This window comes from Equus caballus, chromosome 20 (genome assembly GCF_041296265.1).
Source record: "Equus caballus isolate H_3958 breed thoroughbred chromosome 20, TB-T2T, whole genome shotgun sequence".
Taxonomy (NCBI): domain Eukaryota; kingdom Metazoa; phylum Chordata; class Mammalia; order Perissodactyla; family Equidae; genus Equus; species Equus caballus.
The window spans coordinates 9563387-9573075 of record NC_091703.1 but is presented as its reverse complement, the minus strand read 5'-3'; positions in this window follow the sequence as shown (position 1 = coordinate 9573075).

The following is a 9689-nucleotide window of genomic DNA, read 5'->3' as shown; positions in this document are numbered from 1 at the left end:
ACATGGCTGAGTAGTACAACTTAATTGTTTTATTAATTCACCCAGCTTAAATTCCATGGGCAAGTACAATCATTTCTCCCCTCCGTACACGCTCACCTGTTACGTCTCTCTGCCTTTGCTACTTCCTTTGGCTAAATCCCAGCCCTGGCTAAATCCAGCTTCTTGTCTACTCTGTGGCTGGAGCGAGTCCAGGTATGTCACAGTGACTTCAAGCGGGCCCGCAAGCCACCAGGCAATCATACCAAACTGCCCCAGTCCATTCACTCTCCTTCTTTTCTACACTGCTATTTCAGACCTTTTCTTCCTCCCCAAAACTCCAGTACTCCTTCCACCATCTTCAGTTTCAGCTCATGATATTGCCTCCCATTATGGTGACAAAACGGAAGCAACCGGAAGAGGACTGATACAAGCTCCTGCCACCAACCACATCTATCCACCTCTCTGGGTCTGTGCTCATCCACTGTACCTGCCCTTCTCTCTCTCTCTCTCTCTCTCTCTCTCTCTTTTTGGTAAGGAAGACTGGACCTGAGCTAATATCTGTTGCTAAACTTCCTCTTTTTTGTTTGAGGAACATTGTCACTAAGCTGACATCTGTGCCAGTCTTCCTCTACTTTGTCTGTGGGACATCACCACAGCACGGCTTGATGAAAGCTGCGTAGGTCCGCACCCGGGATCTGAACCCACGAACCCTGGGCTGTCAAAGTGGAGTGTGCAAACTTAACCACTTCACCATCAGGTTGGCCCCCTGCCCTTCTCTGATTACACACAACTGTCCATGTTCCTTGGGACAACCAACCTCTCCTCCTATGAACCTAGTGACATCCCCCCATACTCACGCGAGGAAATCGCCCCAGAAATTCTCTCTTCTCTCAGCTGCAGCATCCATGTTTCCTTCTTTTCTAAATCGTCCTCATGAGCCTAAATGTGCTGATTTTCCTTTCGTATTAAAAAACCAAAACCCTCTTGGCAGTATCCTCCCTTCTAGTTGATGTTGCCTTTCTTTCCTTTTCTTTACTAGAGAAGTTCCTGAATGTGTTGTTTATACTCATCTTCTCTGATTCCTTTCTTCCTGCCACTCTTGAAACCACTCCAATAAGACTTTTGCTGCCCTCTCTCCATAGTCATCATCAAACTACCATGATCAAGGTCACCGGTGACCTCTACGTTGCCAAATCCAGAGGTCAGTATTTGTGCTCATCTCCCTGACCGATCAGTAAGATGACCTGTCAATGTATTGTGCAAACTGGGACACATTTGAGAGTGAATGGGTGCTGGTAATGATTAAACCATGTCCATTAATTTAAGCTAGGATTGTCCGAGGCAAACAGAGACATACCACAGATTTGAAACAGCTGCGCACTCCCGCCTCTTGGAAACATTTCTACTCTTGGCCACCAGGGCAACAGTTACCAGGTTGTCCTCCTGCCTTCCTGGCTGCTCCCGGTCAGTCTCTTTTTTCCCGTCCTCCTCATCTGCTGGCCTTCTAAGCAGTGAGGTGCCGCAGGGCTCAGCCCTTGAACCGCTTCTCTTCTCTACACTCGCTCCCACAGCAATCTCCTCCTGTGTCGTGGCTTTAAATACCATTTACATGACTCTCAACTTTATATCTGGCCCACATCTCTCCCCTGATCTCAAATAGCCAACTGCCTACTCTGTTTCTGCAGACATCTCCAATTTAATATGTTCTATATGGAGACACTGTTTCTCCCCAAACTTGTTTCCCATCAAAGTTAATGACAACTCAGTCCTTCCAGTTGCCCTGGCTAAAAACCTCCAAGTCATCCTTAACTCCTGTCTTTCTCTCCTCATCTGCTCAACCAGCAAACCCTGTTTGGCATTTACAACAAAACAGATCTAGAATCTGACTACTTCTCACCACCCTACTGCCTCCAGCCTGGCGCGAGTCACGAGCATCTCTGGCTGGGATTACTGTCCCAGAGCCCTAACTGGTCACCTTGCCCCCTTCACATTCCTCAGTACAACTCTCAGAGCAATGCTGTTGAACAGGAAGTCAGAGTAGGTGGTGTTCCTGCTGAAAACCCTCCAATGACTTCGCTTCTCATTCATAAAAGCCAGCTTTCTCCCTCTGAACTGCCTCATTCTGTGCCCCTAACCTCTCTGACCGCCTCTCCTAATACTCGCCGCTTCATCCATTGTGCTCTGAGTCCTTTGCAGTTGCTGTTCCCTCAGCTGGGATGCTGTTCCTCCAAATATTCACATCTTTTGCTTCCTCACTTCCCTTACACTTTTACTTAAGAACCATCTCCCCCATGAGCCCTTCTTAAAATTTCAGTCCCATCTGAACCCTGATACTTCATATCCCCCTTCCCTGCCTCATGTTTCTCTTTAGCATTTACCACTTACTGTGTTACTAACAGAGCATAGACCTCCTTTATCTTCTTTGTTGGCTGTTTCTCCAGCTAGAACTGAAGTTTCTTTAGGGCAGGGTTTTTAGTCTATTTCAGTCATTGCTGAATCCCCAGCACCTAGAACTGTGCCTAACACGACTAGACACTGACACATTTTTGTACACAAAAAGGAGGAGATGTTGCATCCACAGCAAGTCAATGAAACCAGGCACTTATCTTTTCATGTGAAATATTACCTAACCTTAGTAAAGCTTTTCACAAAGTGTTCTTCAAAGCATTCATGACACAAGATATACCACAAACAAAAAGGAGTCCATGATCAAATAAGTTTGGGAGACATCACATATGATACTTTTAGGGATTAGGGTGTATTCTCATATTAAAATCTCTGAGAAATCTTTTGCTAAATAAACATATCTTTTTCTTTCTGACTCCATTCCCACTTCAACCAGTCATTCTTTTAGGCTTCCCAGCTTCTTGAACACCTTCCCTGTGTTTGTGGGGCTTCCCCCCTTGCATCCCCAGGTTGGAACTAGAGCGCAGACCACTGAGCCCTAAGCGGGGAGACTTCTATTGGAAGCTAGTTTTGTGAAGAAGCAGGTGTCATGTAAAATCCATTCCTGAAAGGGTGGTGTCAGGGCGGAGGCTGTAGAGGTCATATTCAGGGTCCTGTACCAGAGGTGGGACAGGCAGAGTTGGCACCCAGACGTGGTGGCAGTGGCGGCTCCATCTGAGCAGTATTGTGGTATAATTTGAGCATTATCCCTGGCTGTTCTGTCTCTGTTGAAACCCAGTGTTCTGCAAACATGTTCAAGTCAGAACTCTTTTCTTAAGAAAACATCTATTAACTTCCAGGGAACACCAGCATTCCTTTGGTGGTCTGCTACACATTTGTGCTCTGAGGGCCCTGCAATACCTCTCTCCAGGGGCAGAGATCCTGACTGTGAGTCATCTAATCCCCACTCCTCGAGCCTGGGAGCCAGGCCAGGGCATCAGTACAGTTTTCAAGACCCAGCTGATTACAATATGCAGCCAGAGTTGAGAACTGCTCAGTTAGGTAAAGCATTTTGCTGGATTCAGAGTTTGGAATAGTGTTCTGCAATTCTGGCCGCCATTAAGAGCTGGCCTCTAAGCCCCATGAGAGAAGTATGTCCCCATGCTCATATGGAACATTGCAAACCACAGCCAAGGCCATCGATGCCAGCCAGCATGGCCAAGAGAAGAATGGAACTGCCTAGGGAGTGGACTTCATCCTTGGTGGGAAGACCACCTCTTATTCCCAAACCCAGTGCCGATGGGCAAGCTTCTGCATCAGCCTATTGGCCCTGCACTCAGGGGGTCTGTGGGAGAACCGCAGAAGAGCTTCCATAATAGCATCCAGCAAGTGAGGTGCTGGGAGAATGACAGGAGCAATAAGGAGCAGAAGAACCAGGATGTGCAAGCTCAGAATGAGCCACTGTGGAGAGCTAGAGCCACATACCCAGGGACTGTGACAAACAGCCCCGTTCTTTTAGCTCAGCGGTCATAATCCATTCAGCAGAGGAACTCTTTTGATTTTTTTCCCTGGTGTGGATCTCAAATGGATTTTGAAAGATTCATCTCCCCCAACTGAATCTATCATGTTATAATGTGTTTTCCTGTGCTTATCGTTTACGAGGAGGTGGCCAGTGTTGTCCAAGGAGGTTATGTGGGTAGTGCGTAAATATCAAATTTCCGTTGACTATAAAACACTGAAAATAGCTCTACTTCTCCGGGCAACCCCAGGCTGGGAAACTGCTTTTCAGTCTTTTTCTTCCGACTTTCTCTGCTGAGAACAATCCCCTAGCTTTGCCCTTTTACTCAGCAATCAGATTTGAACAATCACAAAAGTTCATTGAGAAAAATATGGTTTCTCTTCTTCTTTAGATGCACCTTTTAGAATGTTCTGACCTGTAGTTAGAACAACAAGATATAAATGCTTTCAGAACCTGCCTAAAAGTAGCATTTTAGCCCAATAATAAATCAGGATGCACCTGTTAAAGTGGTTCAAATGGTGGCATTTCAGTTTCTGTATTAACAGAATGTTATGTGGGGTCCTCTTCCCAAAGTGACAACACATTGGGGTTCATCCTGCCCTCAGAGGTGGGAGATGAAAGCTGCACTGCAGGTTTTCTCATTCAGGAGCAATTCCTCCCCCTTCAGTTCTCATTTTTGCTCACTGGGATGAGGACAGCTCTACGAACAAGAGCTTTGCCGTGCACCTCTCGGGCTGCTGTCGACATGAGGGTCCAGCTCTTTGAAGGCTACAGATTTACAATAAGAGGGCAATGTAGCAACACTGTTTGTTAGTTATGATAATCCTGATCTCCATGCTATTGCCTCATTTGCTTGGGACAAGACTGTGATTATGGGGTTCTTTCTCAAGGAAGCCATCATCGGGGGGTAAGCAAATGTGACTTCTCATTCATTTCTTCATGCATTCCCTCAACAAACATATATTAAGCGCCTGCAGGAGACATCATGTTCACACTGCTCACCCCATGGAGTCTAGAGGGGAAGCCTGACGCTAAACAAAAACTCTCACCAACAATTACTGTTCTATTCAGGGCTATGGAGAGAAAGAATAGATATTATGAGAGCGTAGTGGGGGCCAGAAAAGTCTTCCCTGAGAAAGTCAAATTTACTTCATTATTGTAAAAATTCAATTCTCCATTTTGAGGCTTTCTTGAGCCAAGTCAGGTTCCTTGGTGGTGGGAATCTAAGCAGGGGCCCTGCTTATGCAGGTGCTCCCTTCTGAAGTGCCATGTGTGTTCCGTGTGAGTGCTGGGAGTGCAGATGAAGGGCAAGCACAGCCAGCTCGTGATGCCGAGTGGCAGTGCATAGGGGTGTTGGATGGGTCATGCAGGAAAGGCAGAGTTGTGATTGGCTCAGAGAAGGGGAGAGTCATTCCCGGCAAAGGGAGCAGCTTGAAGGATGTTTGGCCAAGAGGAAGTCATTTGGTCTTAGTGGAGCCTGGGAATGAGTTACGGGTAGAAGGATGGTCTCCTTCACCCAGCACTGGTTGAATACCTACTATGTGCCAGGCATTTGGGTTCCAGGGAGAGGGTGGTGAACCTGACAGGTGTACCTGACCTTTGTGGGGCTTACTGATGGACAAGGCCAGTTAACTAACTTAACCCTTTAGTCTGCAACAAAAGGCATCAAATTGTGAAAAGGGCCATGCAGAAACTAAACTGTGCAGTGATGGAGAGAGCGTGGTGGCAGAGGCAGGCTGCTGCACAGACATGCTTGGGAAAGGTGTCCCCGAGGAGCTGACATGGGGCAAGAGACCCCAGGGTACAACAGGCCAGTCACTGGCGAAGATGAGAGAGGGAACAAGCCGGGCACGGCAAATGCAAAGCAGGGGGATGTGTGGAGGTGTTAAGACTCATTCCAAGCTGCAGGGATCCAGGGGGCAGAGGGCTGCATGGCAAAGGGAGAGACTGCGTCTCTCCTGAGGGCCCTTAAAACCCAGGCAAAGAGCTGGGATTTTATCCAAAGAGAAAAGGAAACCACTGAAAGAAGTTGGGTGAAAGAGGGAGATGACTCAAGTCTAGCTGCTGTATGAAGAACAGACTGGAGGGACTCGGGGAGGCAACCTAATAATCTGGAGACTCATGTAGAGACAGGATGAGAAGCGGTATGGCGGCAATGGAAAGGAGTAAATTGACTGGAGATGTTTCAGAAATGGAATGACTGAGCCTGCTGACATGAGGTGGGGGCTAGAGTGGGGAGTGAGATACAATGATAAGGGAAAAGGCGAATGAAGGATGCACCCTGGGTGTCTGTTTGAGCAAACAGCAGGAAAGTGCCATTTATGAAGTTGGGGAAACTGAAAGACAAGCAGGTTGCTGCGGGGACACGCAAGTTTGGTTTTGGCTATGCCTGTAAGATAAACAAGTGGTGATATCAAGCAGATAGGGAGAGCTCAGAGAAAGGTCTCAGCTGTAATATAAATTTTGGAGTCATCAACAGACAGCAGTGTCTAAAGCCCCAGCTATGGAGGAGATGACCTGAGGGAGCGAGTGTGGAGAGGGGAAAAGCGGGTTGGAGGTTAAGTGCTGAGAAAGTAACATCTAGAGGGTGGGTGGCACAGCTTGGGGAGGGATGAGTAAGGTAGGAGGCAAATCAGAGAAGCTGCAGCCAGTGTGATTCCAGAAGCGGATCCAGATGTGAGCAGTGTCCATTGTACCCGAAGCCACCAGGAAGTTAGTAAGATGAGGAGAGCAAAGTGTTTCTCTGGCTTGCCAATGCAGACATCTTTGGTGACTTGGGTGTATGGTCGGTGTGGGACCCAGTGGCATTGACAAAAGAACAAATGGAAAGTGAAATGCAGATAATTCTGCATGAAGGAAAACTAAGGAATTTGGATAGTAGCTGGGAGGTCGTGAGGTCAAGGGACTTTTTTTTAAGTTAGGAGATACCAAAGTATGTTTGCACATGGATGGAAATGACCCAACAGAGAGGGATAAGTTGGTAATTAATGCAGGAGAGAGAAGACAGCCAGAAGAGCAGAGTCCTTGAGCAGGTGAGCTGGAGGCGTGTCAGTTTCCTGGGGCTGCTATGACAAACGACTACAACCTTGGGGGCTTCAAACAACATACGTTTATTCTCTTACAGTTCTGGAGGTCAGAAGTCCAAAACCAGGCTCCCTGGACGACAGTCAAACCATCAGTAGGGCCTAAGGTCCCTCTGAGGCTCTGGGGAGAATCTGTTTCCTGGCCTTTTCCAGCTTCTAGAGCTCCATTCCTTGGCTCACTGTCCCTTCCTCCACCTTCAAAGCCAGCAGTGGAGCATCTTGCAATCTCTCATTGTTCTGGTCACATTTTCTACTCATGTGTAGTTGACTCTCCTCTGCCTCGCTCTTATGAGGACACTTGTGATTACATTTAGGGCCAACCCAGACATTCTGGGATAATCTCTCCACCTTAAGATCCTTAATGAATGACCTCTTCAAAGTCTCTTTTGTCCTGTAAGGTAACAGTCAGATGATCCAGAGATTAGGACCTGGAGAGATCTCCAGCGGGGAGGGGGCCCATGCAGGGCTGCGATGATTTGGTGGTGGAAAGGTGAGGCTTCATGCTTTTGGCTTCAATTTTCCGAAAGAAGTATGAGATCAAGTTGACAGCTGGGAGGGACGGTGACGAGGAGGGTGGAGACAGGACTGCATAGAGTGGGAAAACAAACTACCTTTCAGGTCTTCTGGCGTCACTGCGGGAGAGGGTGGCACAGCGGACAGCGAGTCTAAGGATGAGAATCCGGGGGACCTAATTGGGTCAGGAGGCGCGGGACAACATAGCAGTCTGGTGGACTGTGAGGAGACTGAGAAGACAGTGGGATGGGGAGGTCAGAGGTCATGATGAGGGGATAGCGATCAAGTGAACTGGCAGGATGCCTCTAATTCAGATTTTGGAGACAATGCATTTTCTGGTGATGACAAGTTTTAGGATTTCCCTTTGGAAGGGAGTCACCAAGGGACAGACAGATGATCATCCATTTGGATGCTGAAGATTCCAGGAATGAAGACAGGAAAGGGGTGGCCAGGAAGCAAAGTCTTCAGTGAATGGGGGGAGTGACCTGAAAGAAGTTAGATGATAGAAGTGGGTGGGTGACAGGAACTGGAAGGGCAGTGGATGTCATACCCAACAGCATCAATTGATTGGGAGCTGGGTGTTTTTGCAGGAGGATGCGGGAGCAAGGAAGCCACCTGCTTTTCCTGGCTTAAGAGACTCAAGATGTGAAAGAATAAACTGTTAACAGATGAGAGGGCTCCTATGTTTCTATGTTTGTATTAAGATAAGGAAAGAAGTTGATGCCACGAGTGTGTGCTGAAACGTTGTTAGAATTTTTCAATATCACATATAAGAAAGGGTTTGGGAGGTAGGAAGTTTTGGGGAGCATAGGTATGAGAGACTGGCAATAACAGATTCTTGGAGAGGATCCCTGTTCTTCTAGTGGTGAGCGAGTTTTCACAAGGACACAAAGCGCATGGAACCACATCACGGACGGCTTTGAGTGGCAGACTAAGCAATCTGCGTTTTACCCTGTAGGTGGGGGGCGCGGAGGGAGGTGTTGAGCAGCAAACTATCATGGTCAGAGCCAGGCTTTAGGAAAATTAATTTTCCAGCCACGTGAAAAAAAAGGAACCCTTAGAAAGCTCCTGCAGTAGGCCAGGACTAAGGTCTGATCAGGCTAAGAGTACTGAGAATGGTGGAAAGAAAGGATAGTTGCAAGAAAAGTGTTTGGTTTGAATTATAGGAGATAAGGGAAATGAGGGATTGAGTGAGAGATGTTTCCCATGTTTCAAGCTTAAGTGGTTTGGAGAACAGGTTTTGAAGGGAAATTGATGGTTTTGCTATTTGGCAAACCATGGTCGAAGGTTCAGTAATGGCTGAACCTAAGGCTGGAGCTGTAATGACAGGTGAATCACTGGGCGCTTCCCCTGTTGCCACACCTGAGTAACTGCCTGGGGTTTCCCAGATCGAGGATAATCAAGTAGGGTCCCAGGAAGCAGCCCAGTGATTGTCCCTAATTTAGCTTCAGATCCCCAGGGCAGGGCATGTGTGCAGGTGAGAATTGTGAGGTGCCCAAACTCAGGGACACCTTTCAGCCATTCCACAAGGGAGGGTCTAGGCCAGAGGAGGGGTGTCGTCATTCTTCTTTGTAACCGGAATGCACTGTGCGGGGTGAGTTAGGGCACAGTAGGACACCAGCTAGTCTCAACAGGAGGCGCCCTGCAGAACTTGCCTAAAAGAGGCCGCTTTGACCTCTCCTCCTCACCCCCAGGTCAAGGCAGGGCAGGGATAACAGGCAAGGGCTTCCTTTGGAAAGCGGGTTTCATCACACCTCTGAGGTCAGGCCCAGAATCACAGTTGAGGTCTGTCCAAGAATTTGACTCATTCAGGTGCAAACTCCACCCACTTTCGTTCAATTTCCTACATTCTGCTGACCGCAGCCCTTTTCTTGCTTTTGCCTGAAATCGCGGGGTCTTTGCGCGTGCTGAGATTCGGCGAGGCTGAATCCCCCCCGTGTCTTCCCGGCCTGGCCTCTCCGATCCTGCAATAGTCACCCTTGCTCTGGGCAGAGGGGCCCTGCCGGGCTTTGGGGAGGCGCAGGGGCCCCGCGGGATTAACCGGAACCGTCCCGGGAGGCGCTGGAGGTCAGGCACGGAAGGCCGTCCGGGTCAGGACCCGCTCACTCTCCGGGTCCCCGGCCGGGGCTGCGGGCGCGCGCGGACTCAGGCCGGCGGGGAGCGGGCGCGCGCGGCGCGGGGCGGAGCGCGGGCGGGGCCGGGGGCGGGCC